General features: G+C 32.9%; 1 long non-coding RNA gene across 1 annotated transcript; it reads left to right on the forward strand.

Moving 5' to 3' along the window:
* The first annotated feature begins 736 nt into the window (after positions 1-736).
* Positions 737-12090, forward strand: LOC127715851 (uncharacterized). The gene is made up of 3 exons (XR_007988664.1): positions 737-797; positions 10782-10887; positions 11436-12090. It is a non-coding gene; the product is annotated as an uncharacterized LOC127715851 (long non-coding RNA).
* The last annotated feature ends 2847 nt before the right edge of the window (positions 12091-14937 follow it).

Here is a 14937-nt window from a genome sequence, read left to right on the forward strand (position 1 = left end):
ATAAAAATAATATGAAGAATTAATGAAGGGTACCCATTTATTTTCCCATTACTTTCTATGTTAATCGAACATCATTAAAAACATTGCACCCCGGGTGTCGCTGATAAGGGTAATCGGCCATTAGTGTCCTTCATTCTTGGGTATGGTTTTCGCGCTTCGCCTTGAAGCTCATTATTCATACTGTTTCAGACAAGATGATGAAAATAACGTGCAAGGCACTTTTTTTCGATCATCGTGAAGTGCACTCTCCCCCTCTTCAAGAATTGTATATTTATAAATCCTCGTCCTTTTTAAAATTACCACACTCTTTGTGATTACCGTTATGAGTAACCCGGGACTTGATTTACATGTAATATATCAGGGGCGATTCCAGCCAGGATAAAGGGGGTCCAAATATATGTCTCCATTAAATGCATTGATCGTTCACAAAAAGGGGAGTCAAACCCCCGGATCCCATCCACCTTCGATCCGCCACTGATTGTGAATATGAATATAATTGTTACTTAAAAGTCATAGACTAGTACTAGCTCCGAGCACCTGTTTTGGGATATATATACAGCTAATTAACCGTAAATAACTGCGAGATAATGAATAACAAGTTGATTCTCTGCTAATTAATGTACCTGCAATTCACCCTGATTCGTTTGTGAGACCACCGACACTAATAATATTACCTCAAAGTTAGCAGGTTATAGAGGTTCTCCGTTACTGGGAACTTCATATCGGATTCGATCAATTTATTGGTTCCATTCCCCCTAGTATTAATGATCCATTTGCAGTGACGATGACAATCATAGGTATACTCATTACTGTTGATTTTGCATGATAACATCACAGGAGTTTGAAATCCTAGCAATAAAGGTGTATAAATATGCCAAACTCGACTATGAGAGAAGCTCTACTGTGATAGTCGAGTTTGGCATATTTATACACCTTTATTGCTAGGATTTCAAACTCCTGTGATAACATACATGTTATGTCAACTCACTTCTACTTCCTACGGCGTCAGAGAGAGAGAAAAAAAGCCTTGCAATGCGTCATTATTATTTGGACTACTTCCATATGACTTTAAAAAAAAAAAAACAATAATTTATTTCACTGAATATTGAGATAGGACTGACGAGACAGTCACATTTCAGCATGTGAAATCTTAATTGTTAGTCCAAGTACATAGTTATCATCCATTGATTTTCATTTTTTACAAAAAGATTCCCATAGTGTGGACCATGGACTTCAAAATTTATTTATTTATATTTTTTATGCATAAAAAGTAAACTTAATTCTACAATGAAGTAGGGGGGTGAAATTATTTTATTTTAGTTTGAGAATCACTCATACTTCTTGTATGATGTCACCTTAGCCTACAAATTACCAAAAAGAAACACATTTTTACTTCCTCTAGCTTATGCATTTTTATGTGTATGCCTTTTCATATACAGTCCTTGGATGGTGTAAACTTCCCACTCACACCATACACCATTACACCATTCACCATACACCATTACACCATACACCTTGTGCCATTACACCATACACGTTACACCTTTGCACCATACACCTTACACATTACACCATACACCATTCCCCATTCTATCTACACGATCCGAAATTACCCATAATGCAATTAAATTTCAAAGAAAGCGTGCAACTACAAAATTATTTATTTGATTTAAAAAACGAATTTTGATCACAATATTGTAAATTAATGTATAAAATTAAAATCTCCGTGGTCATGCCTATGATGGTTATATAAACAATACAGATTAAATATATATACATGTATTTGTAAATAAAGTACGCATAAAACTTTGCTTGTAATGCAAATTTATCCGCGATCTGCCTATCTATAAATTAAAAACGATATTGGTTACAATGCTATTATTATCGGTTTTAACATGTATCGTAAATCTTATAAACTTGGTTTTCAGATAAAATCGACAAACAATGCCAAAAATGAATACTTCAGGATGACTGGTACATGTACAACATGTACAACAAAATTATTTTAAGCATCAACCAAAACTGACCATATTTGCACTTATAATTATAAAATTGAGAATGGAAATGGGGAGTGTGTCAATCTGTTAATTTATATAGGGTTAAAAAATTTGGAAATATTTTTGCCCTCCTTTTATTAAAAATATTGTCTCGCTACAAAATTTCAGTAATTTTGATACCTCAGGCTGACTCGTATAACAAAATTATTTAACTCATCAACCAAAACTGACCATAATATTTTCACTTTATTATATAGATCTATATAGCCGCATAGTAAATCAGCAATATTTTGATGTCAGGGTGGATTGTATAATACAAATGACAGCAACATTGCAAAACAACATGTACAATGACAAAAATTTGTCCCCATCAATCTAGATTGCCAGCATGTCCTCTTTTTATTCAATATATTGTCTCGCAACAAAATTTCAGTAGTTTTGATACCTCAGGTTGACTCGTATAACAAAATTATTTTAACGCATCAACAAAAACTGACCATATTTGCACTTTATTATGTATATCTATAAAGCCACATAGTAAATCAGCAATATCTTGTTGTCAGGATGGATTGTATAACACAAATGACAGCAACAGTGCAATACAATGACAACAAAAATTTGTCCTGATCAATCTAGATAGCCAGCATGACCTCTTTTATTCAAAATATTGTCTCGCAAGAAAATTTCAGTAGTTTTGATACCTCAGGCTGACTCGTATAACAAAATTATTTTAAAGCATCAACAAAAACTGACCATATTTGCACTTTATCATGTAAATTCATATAGCCGCATAGTAAATCAGCAATATTTTGATGTCAGAATGGATTGTATAATACAAATGACAGCAATATTGCAACACAATGATGACAAAAAATATACCCATCAATTGAGATAGCCAGCATGTCCTCTTTTTAATTAAAATATGTTCTCGCAACAATTTTTCAGTAATTTTGATACCTAAGGCTGACTAGTATAACAAAATTATTTAAACGCATCAACAAAAACTGACCATATTTGCACTTTATTATGTATATCTATATAGCCACATAGTAAATCAGCAATATTTTGATGTCAGGATGGATTGTATAATACAAATGACAGCAACATTGCAATACAATGACAACAAAAATTTATTCCCATCAATCTAGATAGCCAGCATGTCCTCTTTTTATTCAAAATATTGTCACGCAACAAAATTTCAGTAGTTTTGATACCTCAGGCTGACTCATATAACAAAATTATTTAAACGAATCAACCAAAACTGACCATATTTGCATTTTATTATTATGTAAATCTATATAGCCGCATAGTAAATCAGCAATATTTTGTTGTCAGAATGGATTGCATTATACAAATGACAGCAACATTGCAACACAATGACAACAAAAATTTGTCCCCATCAATCTAGATTGCCAGCATGTCCTCTTTTTATTCAAAATATTGTGTCACAAGAAAATTTCAGTAGTTTTGATACCTCAGGCTGACTCATATAACAAAACTATTTTAAAGTATCAACCAAAACTGACCATATTTGCACTTTATTATGTAAATCTATATAGCCGCATAGTAAATCAGCAATATTTTGATGTCAGGATAGATTGTATAATACAAATGACAGCAACATTGCAATACAATGACAACAAAAATTTGTCCCCATCAATCTAGATAGCCAGCATGTCCTCTTTTTATTCAAAATATTGTCTCGTAAGAAAATTTCAGTAGTTTTGATACCTCAGGCTGACTCGTATAACAAAATTATTTTACAGCATCAACCAAAACTGACCATATTTGCACTTTTAATATTATGTATATCTATATAGCCACATAGTAAAGCAGCTATATTTTATTGTCAGAATGGATTGTATAATACAAATGACAGCAACATTGCAACACAATGACATCAAAAATTATCCCAATCAATTTAGATTGCCAGCATGTCCTCTTTTTATTCAAAATATTGTCTCGCAACAAAATTTCAGTAATTTTGATACCTAAGGCTGACTAGTATAACAAAATTATTGAAACGCATCAACAAAAACTGACCATATTTGCACATTATTATGTATATCTATATAGCCACATAGTAAATCAGCAATATTTTGATGTCAGGATGGATTGTATAATACAAATGACAGCAACATTGCAATACAATGACAACAAAAATTTATTCCCATCAATCTAGATAGCCAGCATGTCCTCTTTTTATTCAAAATATTGTCACGCAACAAAATTTCAGTAGTTTTGATACCTCAGGCTGACTCGTATAACAAAATTATTTAAACAAATCAACCAAAACTGACCATATTTGCATTTTATTATGTAAATCTATATAGCCGCATACTAAATCAGCAATATTTTGTTGTCAGAATGGATTGCATAATACAAATGACAGCAACATTGAAACACAATGACAACAAAAATTTGTCTCCATCAATCTAGATTGCCAGCATGTCCTCTTTTTATTCAAAATATTGTGTCGCAAGAAAATTTCAGTAGTTTTGATACCTCAGGCTGACTCATATAACAAAACTATTTTAAAGTATCAACCAAAACTGACCATATTTGCACTTTATTATGTAAATCTATATAGCCGCATAGTAAATCAGCAATATTTTGATGTCAGGATGGATTGTATAATACAAATGACAGCAACATTGCAATACAATGACAACAAAAATTTGTCCCCATCAATCAAGAAAGCCAGCATGGCCTCTTTTTATTCAAAATATTGTCTCTTAAGAAAATTTCAGTAGTTTTGATACCTCAGGCTGACTTGTATAACAAAATTATTTTACAGCATCAACCAAAACTGACCATATTTGCACTTTTAATATTATGTATATCTATATAGCCACATAGTAAAGCAGCTATATTTTATTGTCAGAATGGATTGTATAATACAAATGACAGCAACATTGCAACACAATGACAACAAAAATTATCCCCATCAATTTAGATTGCCAGCATGTCCTCTTTTTATTCAAAATATTGTCTCGCAACAAAATTTCAGTAATTTTAATACCTAAGGCTGACTAGTATAACAAAATTATTTAAACGCATCAACAAAAACTGACCATATTTGCACATTATTATGTATATCTATATAGCCACATAGTAAATCAGCAATATCTATATAGCCACATAGTAAATCAGCAATATTTTGATGTCAGGATGGATTGTATAATACAAATGACAGCAACATTGCAATACAATGACAACAACAATTTGTTCCCATCAATCTAGATAGCCAGCATGTCCTCTTTTTATTCAAAATATTGTCTCGCAACAAAATTTCAGTAGTTTTGATACCTCAGGCTGACTCGTATAACAAAATTATTTAAACGAATCAACCAAAACTGACCATATTTGCACTTTATTATGTAAATCTATATAGCCGCATAGTAAACAACAATATTTTGATGTCAGAATGGATTGCATTATACAAATTAAATGACAGCAACATTGCAACACAATGACAACAAAAATTTGTCCCCATCAATCTACATGTAGATAGCCAGCATGTCCTCTTTTTATTCAAAATATTGTCTCGCATGAAAATTTTAGTAGTTTTGATACCTCAGGCTGACTTGTATAACAAAATTATTTTAAAGCATCAGCCAAAACTGATCATATTAGCACTTTATAATGTCATGTATGTAAATCTATATAGCCACATAGTAAATCAGCATATAGCCGCAAAGTAAATCAGCAATATTTTGATGTGAGGATGGATTGTATAATACAAATGACAGCAACATTGCAATACAATGACAACAAAAATTTGTCCCCATCAATCTAGAAAGCCAGCATGTCCTCTTTTTATTTAAAATATTGTCTCGCAAGAAAATTTCAGTAGTTTTGATACCTCAGGCTGACTCGTATAACAAAACTATTTTAAAGTATCAAACAAAACTGACCATATTTGCACTTTATTATGTAAATCTATATAGCGGCAGCCGCATAGTAAATCAGCAATATTTTGATGTCAGGATGGATTGTATAATACAAATGACAGCAACATTGCAATACAATGATAACAAATCTTGTCCGCTTTAATTTAGAGTGCCAGCATTTCATCTCTGTATTCGTTATATAAAACTGTCACTAAAGTCAGTATCAGTATCTGTATTTCCCACTTCCATGACTTCTGAATATGGACGGGTACATCACAGATTCCTTTTGGGCTATTGTGTGATGGGTTGGTCTGCGCATAAATTTGTCGTGCTTGCTGAGGTGTGATGATTAAAACTCAGTAGTTCAGGATGGTTTGTATAATAAAACTATTCCACCTCATCATCCAACAGTGTGACTGACATGACAGATTTCATTTGTACTTTATAATGAAAAGTATGAGAAGTTCTCTTCTAGGAAAAGTATACTGTTAGTATATTATGTCGGTTGGTTGATTTTGTTGGTGGTTAAATATCAAGTGGCAAATATTTCATTCCGTTTCACATGAGTATATTTTTTCGGACGTTCAAGATATCATTTATAATCCGTAAAGACAAATCTAACGAAATTGACGAGATTGTTCATAATCATACAACACCTTATGTGCAATAACACTGTACAATTTTCCTTTGAACATTTTTTGGAAAACAGAATCGTAAATCCAAGGCAAACATAGGTGAATGACGATAAGATATTATAAAGAGACTGTCAAAAGTGGGGAACGAAGCAACTTTAAAAATGATGTTGATAACCCGTGATATAAAAATACTGTTCCGATGCGTGGATAACCTTTCTATCCGCCTTCTAGTTTAAATAAAATCCTTTCTTTTATGATAACTGCATGTGATCACAAGTGTGTAATTTTAAAGCCATTGTTTAATGTAAATAAGAATATGAAAAAAAAGATTTTTTAATATGTGTATATTAAATATATATGACATAGAGTCTAACGAGTAAAGTAATTTGCTTTACTGGGAAAAAAGAACAATAGGATTATTATTATTGTTTATGTTTACAATCCGAAAAACTAAAATAAAATGAACTTCGGTTTCAACCAATGAAATGTCGTACACCATTCATTCACACCATTCCCGATCGCACGTTACACAATCACACCATTCCTCATACACCATTACACCATTCCCCTTACACCATACACCATAGCACCATACACCTTCTACCATTGCACCATATGCCATACACCATTACACCATACACGTTATTTTGGGAAGTTTACACCATCCAAGGGCTGTACATGTAAAAATGTGATACTGCCTATATTGACCTTAAATGTTATTCAGTCTTGCATGGCCTTAAATGGGACCTTGTTCTACTCATGTGGTATGCTATAAGCAGATAAGTAACTTTATTTCCTTTTGAAATACAAATAACTTTTTAAATATACATGAAGAATTTTTATATTAGACTCCTCCCCCCCCCGTTAATTTGAAATCTCTATTTTCAGGCATAGGCTCATATAAATTCGACTTTTGAAGAATTGAAATAAATCTGAGACAGCAAATGAGTATTCAGCTGCTTTACATTAAAATACATGTGACATACACAATTATATATAAATAGTTATAAAGACATTTAAAAAGCAATTTTTTGCAATATATTTTTAAAATTATGTAGGCCCTAATCTTGATAGTTAAACGTTAAACATTAAACAGCAAAAAATTAACACCCAAAGTTCAAACATAAGAATGAACTTATAGTCTTTAATGTATATATGCTATTGCCATGAAACTAGGTAAACTGTCTTATAATTCCCTAATCTTAGTTCATGCCAAGTTTTATTAAAATTAGTATTTCTACTCTACATGCTCTATTAGGTCTCTAGTGTGGATAGTGTATAACTTGCAAATTATTTTCATACTCCTTCCAAATTTATTGCTTTAAATATTACGGATGAAATTACATTGGAAAAAAATGTGGCAATTTTTTTTAGGTTAAGGATGTTCGCTCCTCTTGATTTTGAATTTTTACCAGTTATTCGGAATCCTCTGGTTTTATCCATGCAGTGCCATTAAAAAATTTTGCCCGCAAACCCCTACTTTTCTCTTCATATTTTTATTACTTAGTTAAAAAAGCCATATTTGAAAATCTTATAAAATCCTTGTTATTTTTCCATAGCTTTTGAAAGAAAAAGACCGTGCCAGTGTTAAGTGTATGAAAAATCTAGAGAGAATCACTTCCCGCCAAATTTTTAATGGCTTATATCTTAAAAACAAGCACACGGACCCTTCATTTTTCTGTTTTTTTAGTTTTTTTATTCATATACATTGTACTTTCAATTTATAACAGTCTTTTAAAAAGCTTGTTATTTTGAAACAGAGTAGCGAACATCCTTAAGTAGTGATTTGGTATAGTTTGAAAAGGTCAAATATTAGTATGTCTGAAGTTGTCAAACTAAATTATAAACCCTTTAAACATAAAATTGTCCATATTTTGAGTTATAGCTTATAGATTTTTCTATTATGTTAATATGTCCTGTACCAAAAGTAGTACACTACACTGTAAAAATCTTTTTTGGATAGAGCCAGCGCAATTTTTTAAATTTGCCTTTTTAGCTCATCGTTCCGAAGGAACAGTGAGATTTTGCCATCACTTGGCGTCCGTCGTCATCTGTCATTGTCTGTCATCAACTGTTGGCATCAGTCAGGTGTAAACTATTTCATACATCTTCTCCTCTACTGAACCAATTCCTACCGAACTTAAGCTGAATGATCTTTAGGATATCTTCAATAAAGTTTGTGTTTTGTTTTTTGTTTCATCAAAAACATGGTTGTCATGGCTAAATAAGAACATAGGGGTAAATGCAGTTTTTGGCTTTTATCTCAAAACCCAAAGCATTTAGAGCAAATCTGACACAGAGTAAATTGTTCATTAGGTGTTCAAAGTTCTATCAGCCCTGAAATTTTCTGATGAATCTAATAATCCATTGTCATGATTGTTGGGTTGCTGTCACTAAATTGGTAATTTCAAGGAAAATTTGCAGTTTATGGTTATTTTCTTGAATATTATTAATGATAAAGATAAACTGTAAACAGCAAAAATGTTCAGCAAAGTAAGATCTACAAATAAGTGTCTGTAACCAAAATTGTCAATGGACCCTTTAAGGAGTTATTGCACTTTCAACAACAATTTTACACAATTTGTTTATCATGTTTTCTAACTTACATAATCTTCTCTTCTGAAACTACTGAACCAATTCCTACCAAACTTAGGCTGAATGATCCTTAGGGTATTTAGAATAAAGCTTGTGTTTTATTTTCTGTTTCATCAATAAACATGGCTGCCATGTCTAAAAATAAAACATAGGAGTAAAATGCAGTTTTTGGCTTATATCCCAAACACTAAAGCATTTAGAGCAAATCTTATGTGAGGTAAAATTGTTCATTATGTCAAGTTCTATCAGCCATTAAATTTTCAGATGAATCTAACAATCCATTTTTGGGTTGCTGCCACTAGATTGGTAATTTTAAGGAAACTTTGCAGTTTTTATATTACTATGATGTTGGTGTCATCATCGTCGTCTGAAGACACATTGGTTTTCGCACTCTAACTTTAGTTTAAGTGAATGGATCTCTATGAAATTTTACCTTAAGGTTCAATACCACAAAAGGAAGGTGGGGATGGATTTTGGGAGTTATGGTACCAACAGTTAAGGAATTAGGGGCCAAAAAGGGACCAAAAATAAGCATTTTTGTAACTTCCAGACATAACTTGTGTGTTAGTGTATGGATCTCTCTGACATTGTACCACAAGGTTCCATATCACAAAGGGAATGCTGGGATTGATTTTGGGGGTAATTGCCTCAAAATTTTAGGAATTAGGGGCCAAAAAAGGGCAAAAAACAAGCATTTTTCTAGTTTCCAGACAATAACTTGTGTTCAAGTGTATGGATCTCTCTGAAATTGTACTGCAAGGTACCATACCACAAAGGGAAGGCTGGGATTGATTTTAGGGGTAATTGCCTCAAAATTTTAGGAATTAGGGGCAAAAAGGGACAAAAAACAAGCATTTTTATAGTTTTAGGACAATAACTTGTATGTAAGTGTATGGATCTTTATGAAATTGTACTACAAGGTTCCATATCACAAAGGGAAAACTGGGATTGAGTTTGGGGGTAATTGCCCTAAATGTTTAGGAATTTGGGGCCAAAAACAAGCATTTTTCTAGTTTCCAGACAATAACTTGTGTTCAAGTGTATGGATCTCTCTGAAATTGTACTGCAAGGTACCATACCCCAAAGGGAAGGCTGGGATTGAGTTTGGGGGGATGAATCATAAGGGGGTTCAAAAAATTTGGGGGGGGGGGATTTTTTTTCCTTTTTTTCCTTTTGTTTTCTTTAAAATTTGGTTATTTCTGATTTATATATAAAAGCAAATAATAATGATATGGTTTGAATAGGTAAATTAGAAATTTTTAAGTTCTTAGACCACATTCATTTTGTGAGCCTCTTGTTTTAATTGCTTCTGTAAGTAATATATTAATTTGAAATTTTGACGACAGACACATACAGATTATACCGTTAACAATATTTCAGAGTTTAATGTTGTCAAGCACACAAATCATAGAAGAATAGTTAATCACGTCATTGTTGTCCATTGAAAAATTAGTATGAACACGATAAAAAAGTACGGGAATGTTTTTTTGTTAAACTATTGACAGTGGTTATGTCTTTGAAACTGTTGACTGGCAAATAGTCTGTGAAATGAAATAGCACAAATATTTCATTCCTTTTTTATATCATGGTATATAGAAAAACACATACTGATGTATAATAATAGTTATAGTCATAAAGTTATACTTTTTACCTTTTTTAAGTTTAGGGCAAGAAATATAGAAGATAAAGAAAAATATAAACAATTACAACTGTACAGTAGAAATGATCGGCAAAACAAGATAAACAGAAGACAACAAGGCCTAAATGGTAAGACCACTTCTATATAATAAAAGTGATTGCCCTTGAATGATGACTATTATAAAAATAAGAAGCTGTGGTATGTGAGTTATCTATCCACCAGAGTTCAATGAAGTGGATGCAAGCAATTAAAGACTAATGACAGCCTTCGATAATGAGAAAACCCATACCTTATAAGTCAGCCAATAAAGACCCCAACATGAAAAGATTTAAACAATCCAAATTAGTTCAAAGCCAATAACAATTAATAAAAAAATCATGTCTGTGAGCACTCCACCTAACCATAATCTAGGAAAATGGTTCAAATAACACACCATATGAACAAACTGTAAAAACTGTTGCAAGTGGCTCAACTCATTATCACTGCAACGCACTAAAACGACTGATATTAAGTCGTGGACACAAAGCACTGAAATAACAGAACTCATAATCATGATTAGTAAGAATATCAAATTTAAGTTTCTCAAAATGTTCATATTACATGTATTAAACATGATAAAATAAGCTTATTTCATATTGCTGTTTTTTTCTCAATTTATTTTTTTGTGTATTTATAGGTGAGACTTCTTGGTTTTCATGATCATCAACAGGTCAATATGGAAGAGGAAACTTGAGGTTAAAACTTTTCTACATTGTGTGCTAATTGGATTAATGTGAAATGAAATGTGTGCCTACCTGGAAAAAGAAAATAGGAAATTTCTACAAAATGGCTGTAAACAAAATGGAGTACAATCATAAATGCACATGAACACAATTGTGTAATTGTAACAACCTACATATTCACTGAAGGATTATGGAGAAATGTAGAAAAAATAGTATTTTGTTGTCGAAATAAACACCTGCTTTATCCATTCATGTACATAGCTCTGTCATATCAAATATACAGAGGAAGATGTTTGAAGAACAACTTGCAAAAATGTATTCTCTACCAATTGAAGGAAGATGTCTGGTGGATGGAATTATTTATGCACTGAACTGTTATGTAGGGGATTGAATAATTGTACGCAGCAGCTTAAACAGAAGAAAAGTTAAATTAACATGAAAAGTGGTTATTTTATTTAATCTGCAAATATGAGCACAATATTAATAACATCACAAATAGTATGATATTCATAGCATTTTGCTTGTTATTGTATTGTCTCAAACAGCTAGCCTATTGTTTTGTATGTCATGTTACTTTTCAGTGAACATTTAATTAAAGTTTTAATTATCTTTTGTATCAATTATTCAGTCTCAGGAAAAATTATATTCATACTGTTTTTACTGTTATGAAATTTTCATAGAGGAAAATTGAATAACAGAAATTTCCATAGAGGAAATTTGGAGAACAATGTTTTCCTTAGAGGAAATTTGTGGTCTTGAATTTTCCCTCAAGGAAAAGTGTTTGTCAAAAATTTCCTCACAGGAAATAGCTGTTGACAAAATTTCATCACAGGAAAAAGTATTTCCTCAAAGGAAAATTTGAAGCCGGAAATTTCCTCACAGGAAAAAGTATTTCCTCAGAGGAAAATTTGAAGCCTCAAATTTCCTCAAAGGAAAATTTGAAGCCGCAAATTTCCTCACAGGAAATAGAATTTCCTCAAAGGAAATATTAATGCAGCAAATTCCCTAAGGGAAATCTTTTTCCCTTGAGGAAAATACAATTTCCCTTGAGGAAAAATCTTTTTCCTTTAGGGAAATTTGATTTCCCTTGAGGAAAACTACTTTTCCTCTGAGGAAATTGTTGAAAAAAGGGGCATAACTTTTTCAACAGTGGTGCTAGAGCCAAATTGTTTAGGACAAATAGCAGGGAACCAATACCAACCAAGTTATCAACTTCATTTTGACTGAACTCCAAAAATTAAGGTGACAACTTTTGCACTCAGCGGAAGTGCAAACTTGTCCCGGAGACTGTTTTAAGCCTTTTTCTGTTCTTTGGTCAGGTTGTTGTCTCTTTTACACATTCCCCGTTTCGATTCTCTAACCAATTTGATTTACCATTATTGGAATTATATGTCACATATGACCGATGATATATGTATGTTCAACATGTAGTGGTCATAATTTCCGTTATCACTGCCTTGTTTGCAATTTCACTGAATACGACTCAACCCTAGTTTTGTTTAAAGATTTTGACAATTTTATTTTTAGTTTTTAGTGTTGTAGTGAATGCTATTTAATTGTTCATTGTATGACTTGTCCCTCCAGTAAAAAGTCTTGTGTATCAATCGTTCTGAAAAATTCTAATTTTCTTGTTCGATTCAGTTTTATGATTATATAATAACCAGTGGTTTTTAAATTTGATAATTTCGTTTATGTAGACAAAGGCAATTTATCAATCTACTATATGCTTCATTTTTTCTTTTAAGTAGAGTAACACGGCATGTGTCACTAGTTTGGCAGGACGGTGACTGAAGATTAAAAAGTTGAATTGCATTGCGGTTTTTAATTAAAATTGCATGCATCACTCACATATATGCATGTACCTGGCAAATTCATATACATATAAAACATTTGGTTGACAATTTTTAAAATTTTATATCAAAATGAGGCGAAACGACCCTGTCTGTCATGATACAAACATAAAACGGATTGCGAATCGATATTGGAACTAAAAGACCGGGATTCAAACAGGTACCTACACCCTGGCAGGGCATTTTAAATCTATCTTGGTTTTGCATGGGTTTTGCATATGGGCAAAATGTGTACATGTGTCTGTAATGGATAAAAAAACAATGAAGCTGAACTATTAAAATTCCTGAACATTGTTTTTTAGCTCATCTGGCCCGAAGGCCAAGTGAGCTTTTCTCATCACTTGGCGTCCGTCGTCCGTCGTCGTCGTCGTCGTCGTCGTTAACTTTTTACATTTTGAACTTCTTCTAGAGAACCACTGAATGGAATGAAACCAAACATGGCATGAATGTTCCTTATGAGGTGCTGACCAAGTGTTGTTACTTTGAAGCCGATTCATCATCCAAAATGGCCGCCAGCGGGGGACTTAGTTTAACATAGGACCCTATGGGAAATACATACAAATGTCTTCTTTTAGAGAACCACTGAATGGAATGAAACCAAACATGGCATGAATGTTCCTTATGAGGTGTTGACCAAGTGTTGTTACTTTAAAGCCGATCCATAATCCAAGATGGCCGCCAGCGGGGGACTTAGTTTAACATAGGACCCTACGGGAAATAGTTACAAATGTCTTCTTTTAGAGAACCATTGAATGGAATGAAACCAAACATGGCATGAATGTTTCTTATGAGGTGCTGACCAAGTGTTGTTACTTTGAAGCCGACCCATCATCCAAGATGGCCGCCAGCGGGGGACTTAGTTTAACATAGGACCCTATGAGAAATACATACAAATGTCCTATTAGAGAACCACTGAATGGAATGAAACCAAACATGGCATGAATGTTCCTTTTGAGGTGCTGGCCAAGTGTTGTTACTTTGAAGCCGATCCATAATCCAAGATGGCCGCCAGGGGGGACTTAGTTTAACATAGGACCCTATGGGAAATACATACGAATGTCTTCTTTTAGAGAACCACTGAATGGAATGAAACCAAACGTGGCATGAATGTTCCTTATGAAGTGCTGACCAAGTGTTGTTACTTTGAAGCCGATCTATCATCCAAGATGGCCACCAGCTAGGGACAGTGTTTAACAAAGGACCCTATGGACAATACATACAAATGTCTTCTTTTACAGAACCACTGAATGGATTAAAACAAAACATGGCATGAATGTTCCTTATGAGGTGCTGATTAAGTGTTCTTACTTTGAAGCTGATCCTTCATCCACGATGGCCGCCAGCAGGGGGACTTCCTTTAACATAAGCCCCTTTTGGAAATACATACAAATGCTTCTTCTAGAGGTGCACTTAATGGAATGAAACCAAACATGGCATAAATGTTTCTTATGATGTGCTGATGAAGTGTTGCTACTTTGTTGCTAATTTACTGTTCAAGATGGCCACCAGAATTTTTTATTAAATTACAGGGCCAATATTAAACCAAATTTGGCCTCACTCATTATTAGGGTATCTGTTATGATTTTAATCTATTTTAACATGATTT

This window comes from Mytilus californianus, unplaced genomic scaffold (assembly GCF_021869535.1).
Source record: "Mytilus californianus isolate M0D057914Y unplaced genomic scaffold, xbMytCali1.0.p SCAF_9, whole genome shotgun sequence".
Classification (NCBI taxonomy): domain Eukaryota; kingdom Metazoa; phylum Mollusca; class Bivalvia; order Mytilida; family Mytilidae; genus Mytilus; species Mytilus californianus.